General features: G+C 55.7%; 1 protein-coding gene across 1 annotated transcript in view; it reads left to right on the plus strand.

Annotated features, from left to right (window-relative positions):
- LOC104281033 (histone-lysine N-methyltransferase ASH1L-like) overlaps nt 1–201 on the plus strand; it is a gene marked incomplete at both ends in the record, with an annotated part of 11,577 nt that overhangs the window by 8,120 nt on the left and 3,256 nt on the right. The window lies entirely within an intron of this gene.

The raw sequence follows: 201 nt of genomic DNA on the forward strand, positions 1-201 counted from the left end.
GAAGTCTTAAAAACGCGGGACTGAACGCAGCCCAGTTCTGGTGATTTCCCACTTGTCTCTGCTCGTGCTCCACGACTGAGGAGTAAAATCCCGTAAGGTTGGAGGTTTAAGCGAGGGGTAAGAGATACGAGCTGGTGCTCTTCCCTCGCTGTTGGAATAGGCTGAGAGGAGATGCCGGTGGCCAACCTGGCTCGGCCGACG

The sequence above is a fragment of the Apaloderma vittatum genome, unplaced genomic scaffold (assembly GCF_000703405.1).
Source record: "Apaloderma vittatum isolate BGI_N311 unplaced genomic scaffold, ASM70340v1 scaffold11761, whole genome shotgun sequence".
In the NCBI taxonomy this organism is placed as follows: Eukaryota; Metazoa; Chordata; class Aves; order Trogoniformes; family Trogonidae; genus Apaloderma; species Apaloderma vittatum.